At 36.8% G+C, this 12,496-nt stretch overlaps 2 pseudogenes; one reads left to right on the top strand and one right to left on the bottom strand.

Annotated features, from left to right (window-relative positions):
• Positions 1 to 386: 386 nt before the first annotated feature.
• LOC124899540 lies at positions 387 to 11,345 on the top strand (annotated as a pseudogene).
• A 478-nt stretch (positions 11,346 to 11,823) lies between these two features.
• LOC107874171 lies at positions 11,824 to 12,496 on the bottom strand (annotated as a pseudogene).

The following is a 12,496-nucleotide window of genomic DNA, read 5'->3' as shown; positions in this document are numbered from 1 at the left end:
GTACACCTTGAACCCTTTGAATTAAATAACCCAGCTCTATTCCACGTCTTGGAAAGTTTGTGTTTAAAAGAGAGGCATTTCCATTCTATTCTGAAGTAAAAAGGACCTAGGAATAGCATTTCCAGGGCTTTTTAAAACAAAAGCACCAAGCCTAATTGGAAATGCAACATCGTCGAGAGTTAAGAGAGTTATGGGAATCCCTGTTGAGAAGGAACACTTTTTTAAGCAAAGAAAATGCCTTTCTAATAGAATAACTTTTGATTCTCAATAAAGAATCCCCATAAAATTATTTATGCATTCTTAAACGTTCTGATTTATAGTGATTTAGTTCTGATTTGTAGTGATTTAGTTCTAGTACATAATCAATCCTATAAAAATTTTCAATTTTTCCTTTGAATTACACATATATATCCTATGAATTTATTTCACACTGGAAACTATTCTAGGAGATATTCCCATCTTTTCCGTTTAGATATTGATTGGTATTTTTTTTTACATAGTTTACGTGTTACTAGTTCCCGAAAGAGTTAATATCTCAATTGGCTAAACTCTTTTTTACCCTGCCTCTAGATTTGTATTTTGTTTATACACCATCAATGGATGCCTTCCCGACATATATTGCAATGTTTCCAATAGCATGCTCTTACTTCATCTTTCCCTTAATATGTCATCAAATTTGGTACTTTTTGATCCCCAGTTGCTATAAGGAACAAAGGACGAAATACAATCGATTCCTCTATTTAAGTGGTTCTCTCTTCTCCTTGTTCGTGTTCCTAACTTCTCCGTGGGTATTTCCCAATGTTTGTCACTTTCCATACTTCATGGGTGCAACATTGATAATGCTTAAACTACACCCCTCTAATCAGAATATAAGCAATTGTTGTCAATATATAACCTTAATAGGTTGGGGTCGAATCCCACAGGGAATATGCTGTGAACTCAAGTTGTTTGCGAGTTAATCAACTGATTGTTGGATGTTTCTTGAAATGGGGGGTTTTGAGTTTAACAAATAATTATTGATCACTTTAACTTCAGTGTTTGTAATCAAGAGTTTAAGGAAAAACAAGAATTATGTTCAGTAGGGGTTTTGGTACTTGACAGATGCTAATAGTGGTTCAAGATTCTCATAGTAGGTAGGACAATAGGTTATCTTTATTGAAGTTATGCCTAAATGTCTCTCGACCTACTTAAGCATTTAATTTCCTAATCCTCTCAGACTTAGGGAATTTATATTTATTAACCAGAATTCACCTTAGGTTAATCAATCTTGTTACAACATTGATTATTAAACGGAAGTTTAGTGTTTCCAAGTCCCTGTTGATAATTAACTTCCTACTATATTTGATTTCTTTCTCAAGCAAATCAAAGTAGGAGTTATATTTCGTTTGTAACCAATAGACAATAATTAAAACCTCAAAATTATCAATGAGTCCTATTACCTTTCGATTCATTAACATTTAGCACCTTATCAAGGCTTGACCCTAGTTCCCATAATTCAGGATAAAGGAGTTTAGCCACTCATGATGTAATGATCAACACAACTAGAGGAATTCATAATTTGAAAGATAAATTTACCACAAGATGAATAATAACTAGTGATTCTCAGATTAGATCATAATAAGAATCCCAAAGTAATGATTAAAATCTCTTCAAAGTAATTGTTTTTTCAAGCCAAGAAACTAGAGAGAGAAAATAACAAAAATATGTGTCTTAAATCTCAGGTTTGGAACCCTTAAGAAAACCCTAAACAATGCTTTAAATAGTTCACCCTAATTATGAAAACAAAATAATAAAGTTCAACAATTCCTCGGATAGGTGACGCCATCCGTGACGCCCTATCAAGAGGTTGACGACTTATCACAAATGTCATCAGCTCCTCTTTGCTTTTGGTATTCGCTGCCATAGGCTGACAATTATTTTGATGACCTATCAGCTCCTTGATGACTTATCACAAATGTCGTCATGTCTCTACCTCAGCTCTCATGTTCTGCCTTAGGCTGATGCGAATTTTGACGACTTATCAGCTCCTTGATGGCTTATCACAAAATGTCATCACAACTTTTAACTCAAATCCATTCTCTTTCTAAGGCTGACGATGAAGCTGATAACTTATCATTGGGCTAACGACTTATCAAGAATGTCATCAGTCACACTTCTCTTCTTTTTGCTTTAGATTTCAACTCTTTTGCTTCCATCTTTGTTGGTTCTCTAGCATCTTAGCTTCTACTGCAAAATCAAAGATAAAACAATCAAAATGACAAAAGTTGCTTAAGACTTTGTAATTATTCTTAGTTGAAAGACTCAAATGTGTTAGCATCAGCTCACATATCAACACCCTCAGTTGAAAACAATTGCTTTTCCTCAAGCAACTCAAACACAACTAAGAGAATACAAAGTACATTTGGCAGTCAATTATCTATATCATCTCAAACATCTTAACCATCTCCAATATCAGTCAATTTAAGAACATCTGTGTATATTATTGAAGAACAACAATGCAACACCCATAAGAATCAAGATATGGCACCAACGCAGCAACACAACCATGCATGCATCAAGTTTACACTATCCAAACAAGTCAGTAACTAGCGATGTAACCAGTGTACCCTCACTACAAAGAAATCCCCCTTTTCTCATATTAGACACACATATATAACCATAGGGACAATCACAAGATACTCACTCTCAGAATGAAGTTCCAATCAATGTATGCCAAATACCATAGGCTTGCCCTTATTTTCAATACCCAGATCATCAGAAAGGTCAGCATGGATCACTATAGGTCTTCTCGTTGGCTTGTAATGTAGGCTAGGTGCTGGTATGATACTCGATGATATTTAAAGTAACTAAGCCTTCTTGACACTACACTAGCTTTTTGGGGTTTCACTCATTAGCCTTTTTCTATTCTTCTCTTTTCTTGATCATAGTTATTCAGGATGGGTGCGGTTTTTTCTACAATCACTTTTTTTTTGTTTTTTTTTCACAAATGTTCTTTTTGTTGCTCTTTTCTACCGTACTCAAATTTTTATTCTTTTCTTTTACTCTAACTTTCTTCCTACTTATTTTACATCACGCACCCTTATGATAGCCAACGTCAACTTTGGCCATTTGCCTAAGTCAAGGTGCACAGTGTCCAAGGAGGACCAGGGCCAAAATAGGTTCATTATGATATAAACTAGAAAAGTGACAGTTGTCATAAAAAAAAAAGCTAATCAGGCTCAAAGCAGGGATCAAGGGATATTCTACATACAGGGAAGGTTATTTAGGCTAAAAGTGAGCTAATATCAAAACGGCCTATGATCCTTTCCTAACCCCTATCCTTCAACCTAGGTAAGACTAACCGGGTAAGTTCCGGATTTCAACATACAATGGGAACTGAGTAAGATCTCATAAGCACTTGGCACACAAGTATATCATAAGCTACTACTCATTTAGTTCGTGCAGTTGTTTAGCAATGATTACTGCATCACTAAAACTAATGTTATACAAAGATGCACAGTGGTCACAATCAGATTCAATTCACATAGTTAAATACTCAATCCATTGGATAGGTGCTCAAAAATAAAAAAAATAGGTTAACTGCCTTAAGTACTAGTATTTCTCCTAGTTGACTACAAAATTATACAACAATAATTTTACCCTACACCCTCAACTTTAAATCAAAGAAAAATTAAACCAAGGATTAGGGTATACCTGGGGTAGATCAAGCTCAGGGGTCATGGATTCCTGACCCTGCTGCCACATCCTTAGCTGCCCTATCTCTATCAGGAGCCTATTCTGGTGAAGCTGGCCTGGCAGTTTCTGAAGGCCTACTAGTTGAGGCACCTGAGGCTTTCGCTCAGATGGCTGCCTCCCATCTCTCATTGTCAATTATAGACTCAATCATCGCCTTCTTCAGTTCCTTCTTCTCAATTTTTTTTCTTGCCCTCTTCTCTAATTTTCTATCTTCATCACTGTCAGGCCTTTCTCTCTTACCTTTGTCTTTTTTCTCACCTTTCTTATTTTTTTCTTTACTGGTTCCTCTATGAGATCAAGTAATAGGATTTCTCCCTCAAACTCCTCAACAGCCGGATCTATAGAAACCATAAATTGGTGCTACTATAGCTTTCTAACATTTGCTTTTACTTTGTCTAGGTTTGATCTAAATAGTGTTATCTCTGGAACTGACCTTTCTTTTGACTGCGCATTAAAGAGGTTCTCCAATTCACCAATCCAACCCGACATAGTCTTGTAGGGCTCAAGTACAGCTTTAACCCTCTTGTCTACTGCAGTCGCAAATTACTTGGCAAATAGTTTAAGATGAGTCTCGTACCACTTGGATTGCTTTTCCACTCTCCTAAAGTTCATAGGGTTGAAGGCAAATTCTATTGTAGGCAATGCAGCTGAAGGGTTTGTCTCAATTCCCGGCACAGGATCTGCTCGTGTGGAAGATATTAGTGGTGCAGCTTTGGAATCCTGTACTTCTACATTAGTCACTGAGATGGTACCTGTAACCGGTGGATTTGTTGGAATCTCTACGCCTCTGTCAAGTATCAGCCTCGGCTAATTTTCATCATTTTAGATAGGATTGTGGGTTCTCTTGGCAAAAAATTCTTCTTCTAACCCTATAACCTTAGGCACATTGGCTGCCCTATACAACCTCATAATTAAACAAGGGAAAAGATATGTTGTATCAAACCTTGAGACCCAAATTTTTATCTCTTCGGTGATAATCTCTCTAAAGTTTAATTTGAGGTTAGCTACAAAACTTGTGGATAGTATTGCTCTATCATCCTGGAGGATATTATCGCCATCTTTGGGCATCAACCAGGTATGTACAATTCCCCACCAAAATCTTGCCTTTGAATTTAAAGAGGCCTTGAAGATCCTTTCACTCGGGTTGGTCATCCATTTCGGTTCTCCATCAGCTTTCAGTGTGGCTAACCAAGATCGTTGATTTTCCCGATGCTTCAACCAGGCATAGAAAATAGGTGAAGCAACCTGAGGAGTGAAGTTTGGGCCATGAAGGAACTTTTTGATTGTTTCTTTAGAAATATCCACCATTACACCCTGTACCGGAACTTTATCCAGCAAAAGTTAGTCTGCTGCTTTCTCTCCTTCTTTACACATATTTTCCAAGAAAGCTTGGTAGTTCACATAGAACTCCCTAACTAGTGTAGGGAAAAATGAATTTCCTCCTATTGTAGTCTGTCCCAAGTCGTAGTCGTGAAATTTCCGCTCAACTTCTAGATATCTGCTCAGCCCTTTGGTAACGATCCTCTTTTTCTCAAATATTGTCCTTTTTACATCTCTTCTGTTAGTTCTATGAAGCCCATCAAAGAAGATTTTTTGAGCTTTGGGAATCTGCCACCTAGTGCCATATCGGACTTCAGGATTCTTGCATTTAACCATCGTTCCCTGAATCGGAGATTCTTTATCATCTTCTGACTCAGGAGAAAAGGGGACTCAGTTGATGGTCCCTCGGATTCAGGTTGCCCAGACTTATGTTTTTTGAGATCAGGATGGTCTGAATCATGCTCTTCAAATTCCGCATATTCAAACTCTTGTTGCTCAGAAGTCGTCTGCTCAGAAGCTATATATTTAGACATTGTTTGATTGGTATCACTTTCTTCAGTGTCCTCCACCTCAACTGGTGGGGGTGTGGATGCATTTTTTGTCTTATCTTCTTTCTTTGTTTTCTGAGCAGTGGCTCTTCTTCCTCATAATCGGATTCCTCATTGAAGAGTTTTCGAGGTACACTCCTCTGTTTCTCTTTCTTTGTAGGTTTAGGGTTCTTTTCTTTGGGAGCCATTACAAAACCTATAGCAAGAGAAAACCCATTAGTTGACCCTCAAGAATATAAATACAACACATCAATCATTTATGTTTCACACCTCTTGAAAGGGATTATTTATGCTTCAGATCCTAGGTGTGACGATATTTCTGATAAGCCATCACAAATGTGATAGCTTATCACAAATGACATCAGCTTTAAACAGAACCCATAAAATTCTTATCAACTTCTGACGACATTTCTGATAATCTATCAAAAATATGATAGATTATCATAAAAGTCGTCAGCTCTAGACAGAGTCCCAACTCAATGTTTAACTTAATTTTTGATCCACTTTCTCCTTAAAACCCCATTGGTTCTCATTTTTTAGTGGAGCTTTTAAGCCTCAAGCTTGCACAGAAAACCCTAGTTCCCGATTTTCAGCTATTTGTAAGATAAACTTGGTTCAAGCTTCTTGGGAACCTGGGTTTACATCAGTTAATCATTTACTAATTTAAAAGGAGAGTTAGGTTTTGAGCATACCTAGTGAGTGGCTTCACTTGGTTACATGAGCAAGAGGATGTAGATGAAAGAAGAATTCTTGATTTTGATTGCAAACCCACACACACAAGGAAGTTTTTCCTTTGGTTTACTTGGAAACACTCTATAAAAGGAAAGAAAATATGCTAAGTATGGAAGGAATTCACACTTAAAGGAAATAAAAACTACGCGGGAAAGTGGAAAGGCCAAGCTATTAGCCGGGTCGGGTTTTTTTAATTTGGTACACAATTTCAACTAATTTGGGGATTATTCTAACGACATTTTTTGATGGCTTATCACAAGTGTGATAGCCTATCACAAATGTCGTCAGCCTTAAAAGAACCTACCTCAGAGCTGATGTCTCTGACGATAAATTTGATGGCTTATCACAATTGTGATAGCCCATCAAAAATGTCGTCAGGAGCACTTGGTTGGATACATCGATTCCACCTTCTTTGAACTAGAACTTAACTAAAATAATAAATATTTGCAGGAACATAAAAATTTTGGGTTGTCTCCCAATAGTAACTGATTTAATATCGCGGCACGACTTGGTTATATTGACTACTTTGACTTCGCCAAGACAACCTGCTGATACCTCTTTACCATCTTCATTGAATACGTCCACAATTGAGAAAACACTCGTCTCTTTTATTGGTGTCATGGATGAGTGTATTTTGAATCTTGCTTCCTTTTCATTGAGCCTGAACTTCAACTCATTCATCTCCATGTCTACTATCACTCTCCCAGTTGCAAGGAATGGTCTACCCAGGATGATGGGCACTTTAAAGTCCACCTCATAGTCTAGGACAACAAAATCAGCAGGCAGAATAAAGTCAGCCACCTTTACCAAGATATCATGTAATTTTCTCACAGGACACTTTACAAACCTATTCTCCATCACCAACCGTATGTTTGTCAGGGTAGGATTCCCCAAACCCAATTTCATGTACACAAAAAGTGGAATTAGGTGTATACTGTCTCCCAAATTGCATAGTGATTTTATAAAATTCAGGGACCCAATAGTGCACGTGATGGTAAATACTCTCGGGTCTGCCTTTTTCTACACTAAAGACCTTGTGGAGATAGCATCATAGTTAAAAAGATTGTCCTCTGGTTCATGGCTAACCTTCCATTTATTCATAAAAAGGTCTTTTATAAACTTTGCATATCCTAGAATTTACTCAAGTGCCTTCACCAATGGAACATTCACCTTCAATTGTTTTAGCATTGGTATGAATTTATTGAATTTTGTATCATCAGTTTTTTTCAATCATTGAGGAAAGGGAGGTGGTGGTCTTGGGAGAGTTTTCAAATCTACCTTATTCTCCTACTCTTAGTCTTTCTCTGGAGCATCATAAGCATGATTCAGCTTCTCAGACTACACTAGACATTCTACATTAGGTTCATCATCAACTACCTCATCCAATATATTTTTTTCCCATAGAAGGTCCAGGTAATATCTTACCACTCGTAGTGGTAATCGCCATACATGAGCCATCATTCTATGAATTCTGGACCGTATCACTTGGTAATATTCCACTCTTTTTCTGGTTAAATGCTGTGGATAATTAGCTTCTCCGCTGTTTTAAATATTTGATTGTAGTGGAGTGTGAGTTTACCAACTGACTAATAGATAATAAATCAGTCTTCATGGTAGTCACATCAGAGTTGGTAGCCTCCACTCCTTTCACCAAATTAGCCATCATGTCCTTCATGGACATCTTTTTAGAACTAATTATAGCAGCCTCACGATTTCTCGGAGGGATATAGAACCGCTCCTATCATTGTTGTTCCTCTAATTTCCCTGCTCCCTATATTTATAACCAAGCTTATCATAATAATTTTGACCTTTATTCCATTGGCCATTGCCTCGAAAACCCCCTAATTATTGACATAGTTTGCCTCTTCTTCTGCCTCAGCATCCATTCTATGTTGGGACCTAACAACTTTCACCTTCTCAGTCTTGCCTGATAGCAAGTGCTTGGTTAGCAAATCCATCTGCATTTTTAGGTGAGATATGTCTTGGTCATGCTCCTCATCTCGTCTACATTGTTCCGCAGTCATACCACTAGAAACAGTGGGGCTAGCTATCATAGAGTCACTGGTATGACATGCCCGACTCTGTTTGGTCATTCTTTCTAGCATTTATGAAGTCTCTGGGAATGTAAGTTCAACTAACGAACCACCAGTAGAATTATCTACAATTTGCTTTGTAACAGAGTTAAACCCTATACAAATCTCCATCAAGTGTATGTCTATCATATTATGGTTCAGACACTGTGTCATCTTCTTCTTGAATCTCTCCCAAGTTTCATACAAGGCTTCAGTCGGGAGCTACCTAAAGTTGCTGATCTCATCCCTCAATTGAACCCTCCAGGAAGGCAAAAAGAACCTTTCTAGGAAAGCTCCTTTTAACTGCCTCCAGTTGGTTATAGAATTGGGTGTCAGCTTATTAAGCCACAATGTTACCTCCCTGGATAGAGACAATGGAAACAATCTCAACCGGATAGCATTCTGTCCCACTACTGGGTTATCAAAAGATTTATAGATGACGACAAAATTCACCAGATGCAAGTTTGGGTCATTCTTAGGAAGGCCACCAAAGAACCCCTTCAAATTGAGGAGTTGAATCATAGTACTCGTAATGTTGAATTTTGCCCTAGGTGCCAACGGTGGAGGAATGATTGCACCAGTTGCACCTTCTCCATCCATTATGTCATCATCATTATTGAGGTCATACTGGACCAGATGGTATTCTTACCTTTCTCAAAATGGACGATTCCTATTAACATTACGTCGTACTGGTGCAGCTACCTGCTTTGCAAGCCTTGGGTTACTAGGATATAGGAACTCCTTGTCTCCCAAATCTTCATCCTTAGGATTTTGATGTTGTGTTTGTTGACCGACATTCTGCACATTCACCTGATAGCTAGGGCGGCTAATCTATCAGCCTCTTGCTGGTCTGCCATTCTGCTAATTTGTTGCGGTTCTAGATTAAGTGGTAATAATGGTTCTCTGAAACTTTTGGTTCTTGGAATACACTAGAAATATCCTACAATAACGAAAACAACAAATAAACGTAAACCTAGGAAACTTGACTAACAGTTAATTAGCAAACACAAACTTTAGTTTACAACCGTATTCCCCGGCAACGGTGCCATTTTTTATAACGCTCAAACTACACCTCTCTAATGAGAATGTAAGTGATCATTGTCAATATATAACCCAACTAGGTTGGGGTCGAATCCCACAGGGAATATGGTGTGAACTTAAGTCATTTCCGAGTTAATCAACTGATAGTTGGATGTTTCTTGAAATGGAATGTTTTTAGTTTAACAAATAATTATTGGTCACTTTAGCTTCAGTGTTTGTTGTCGAGATTTTATGGAAAAACAAGAATTATGTTCAGTAAGGGTTTTGGTACTTGACAGATGCTAATAGTTGTTCAATATTCTCACAGTAGGTAGGACAACAAGTTATCTTTATCGAAGTTATGCCAAAATGTCTCTCGTCCTACTTAAGCATTTAATTTCCTAATCCTCTCGGACTTAGGGAATTTATATTTTTTAACCAGACTTCACCTCAGGTTAATCAATGTTGTTACAACATTGATTATTAAATGGAATTTTAGTGTTTCCAAGTCCCTGTTGATAATTCACTTCCCACTGTATTTGATTTCTTTCTCAAGCAAATCAAAGCAGGTGTTATCTATCGTTTACAACCAATAGACAATAATTAAAACCTCAAAATTATCAAGGAGTCCTATTACCTTTCGAATCGTAAATACTTAGTACCTTATCAAGACTTAACCCTAGATCCCATAATTTAGGTTAAAGGGGTTTAGCCACTCATAATGTAATGATCAAAACAACTAGATGAATTCATAATTTGAAATATAAACTTACCACAAGATGAATAATAACTAGTGATTCTCAGATTAGATCACAATAGGAATCCCAAAGTAATGATTCAAAATCTCTTCAAAGTAATTGCTTTTTCAAGCCAAGAAAAAGAGAGAGAAAATAACAAAAATATGTGTCTTAAAACTTATGTTCGGAAACCTTAAGAAAACCCTAAACAACGCTTTAAATAGTTTTCCCTAATTATGGAAACAAAATAGTAAAGTTCTGTAATTCCTCGGACAAGTGACACCATCAGTGACGCCCTATCAGGAGTCTGACGAATTATCACAAATGTCGTCAGCTCCTCTTTGCTTTTGGTATTCGCTGCCTTAGGTTGACAATGGTATTTATGACCTATCAGCTCCTTGACAACTTATCACGAATGTCGTCACATCTCTACCTTAGCTCTCATGTTCTGCCTTAGGGTGACGCCAATTCTGACGACCTATCAGCTCCTTGATGGCTTATCACAAAATGTCATCACAACTCTTAACACAGGTCCATTATCTGTATAAGGATGACAATGAAGTTGATAACTTGTCACAGGGCTGACGACTTATCAGGAATGTCATCAGCCACACTTCTCTTCTTTTTGCTTCAGATTTCAACTCTTTTGCTACCAACCTTGTTGGTTCTCTAGCATCTTAGCTTCTACTGCAAAATCAAAGATAAAACAATAAAAAACAACAAAATTTTCTTAAGACTTTGCAATTATTCTCAATTAAAAGCCTCAAATGTGTTACCATCAGCTCACACATCAAACATCAACAAATTCACTCATGATCAAGTTACAACCTAAGATCTATGACCGTATTTTGTTGATTGTTCATATTTTATTCATTCCATCAGTATTCTCCTAGGTACCATTAATTGTGATTCATTTTCGAAAACTAAGAGGTCTTTCTATAGAAAAATCCACGAACTATCATTATTTTTTTATGGTTTTTCCAATTCTTACAACTGCTATTTCCACGCCTCCTAATATCTTATGCCAAATAGTTGCTCATTTCCTTATTTATTTGATAATAGAGTTTTATATCTTTGTGGCATCAATTTTATAGGTTTGTGAAGAGGGCTAGATGAATGAAATGAGGGAAAGAAGCTCGATCGACAAAAAAGAAGTAATTTTTTGCATAGTTTCGTCATAGTGCAGGTCCCATTTGTGTATCGTATTTGGCAAAGAAGCATCGGACAGGTTGGTACCTTCTTGGGAATTCATGGAACAAGATCTATTTTTATTATATGGTCAATACTGATCTTCTTTAGTAGATCATATGGATATAGAAAAAGCAACTAATTTGGATTAAATAGAAACATTTCTTTTCCATTTCTATTTACCCAGTTCATATCTTTGTTTCGTTTGTTCCTGGGAGGAATTCGATCTTGGAATACCACATAAATAAATACAGCCAGAGAGTCAAATAGGTTGTGAAGAAATATTTTGAGGTCAGGTCGGACGACATACATCTTGGTTGGTTCCACCACCACTAGAGATTGGACAAATATATAATTTTTCTTTTAAAAAAGAGATTCTTATATATAGATTTTGATAATAGCTGCAAAACAAAAAATAAAAGCCCTTCTTTTATTGTTGTTCCTCCCAGATACATGGCTTAAATACTTAACTCAACATTCTTGGAAAACAATTGAATCGGGGTTTGGAGGAGAATTGGCCATTAAATCTTGTGAACTAGTCGAGATCGAAATTGGATAAAGAGAAACGAACAGAGAAGAATAACCAATCAATGAAAGAATATAAAACCATTCTATTTCAATAGAGGTACGAGAAATAGTTAGGGGCAATGAAGTAGGTGAAGTGGTTGGATTTTATGAGCTGTTCCAACCACTGCTAGATGTGATTCCAAGAGCAGAAAAGAGAATGAATACAATAGAGAAGAGTCAAGACTAGGATACCTAATAGAATGTTTAACATATCTATTTTAAATTGACCTAATTGGTATGGATGTTGTAACATAGGAAAACCATGGAAAACAAAACTTATTTGAATGACTCGGTGACCTACAAATTGTAGAAGTAGGTTTTATGGAAAGCAATTACCACTTAAATAATACAATTCAAGTGTATCATCTTATTTCTCATTTCCAGGAAAAGATGTAGAAGGAAAAGGAAACAACGGAGGGATACAAATCGGACCTAAATAGGAATGACATGAAAATTTTATTTCAAAACCTAGCATTAAGGGCATTACGACGATACACGAGAGAAATAGAGAAAAACTCGTGATGGTTATGGAGGGGAAGATCTATTTATGATATAGTTCAAGAAAGAGTCATCTCAT

The sequence above is a fragment of the Capsicum annuum genome, chromosome 6 (genome assembly GCF_002878395.1).
Source record: "Capsicum annuum cultivar UCD-10X-F1 chromosome 6, UCD10Xv1.1, whole genome shotgun sequence".
Classification (NCBI taxonomy): Eukaryota; Viridiplantae; Streptophyta; class Magnoliopsida; order Solanales; family Solanaceae; genus Capsicum; species Capsicum annuum.
Note: the sequence above shows the minus strand (reverse complement) of the source record. Positions and strands in the feature narration are given on the sequence as shown.